Here is a 419-nt window from a genome sequence, read left to right as displayed (position 1 = left end):
CGTGCTAGGCAAACCATCAAGGCATATTTTCCGACAAATAAACATATAAATGAAATATTACTCTGTGATAGTTCCTTAGTACGTAGTAATTTTGAAAGAAATGGGAAAAAACGAAAAAATGGCAATCACAGGAAAATCGAACACATACTTATATATACGCCATATCTGGCTAAAAAAAAAAATAGGCATGGGTAGCCAGATCATCTAGAAACACTTTCCAACACTATAAAAATATAAGTTTTGCGACACTACTTGCCAATTCCTTACGGTAACATGACTAAGATAAAAAATGCAAAAAAAATAAAAAGGGGCACTCGCGGAAAAATGCCCAACATTCTAATATACGGCATCTCAGATAAAAAAAAAGACATGCACGTGTTAGCCCAACCATCAAGGCACACTTTCTAACACATAAACAT

This window comes from Palaemon carinicauda, unplaced genomic scaffold, assembly GCF_036898095.1.
Source record: "Palaemon carinicauda isolate YSFRI2023 unplaced genomic scaffold, ASM3689809v2 scaffold416, whole genome shotgun sequence".
In the NCBI taxonomy this organism is placed as follows: domain Eukaryota; kingdom Metazoa; phylum Arthropoda; class Malacostraca; order Decapoda; family Palaemonidae; genus Palaemon; species Palaemon carinicauda.
This window is presented reverse-complemented; position numbering follows the sequence as displayed.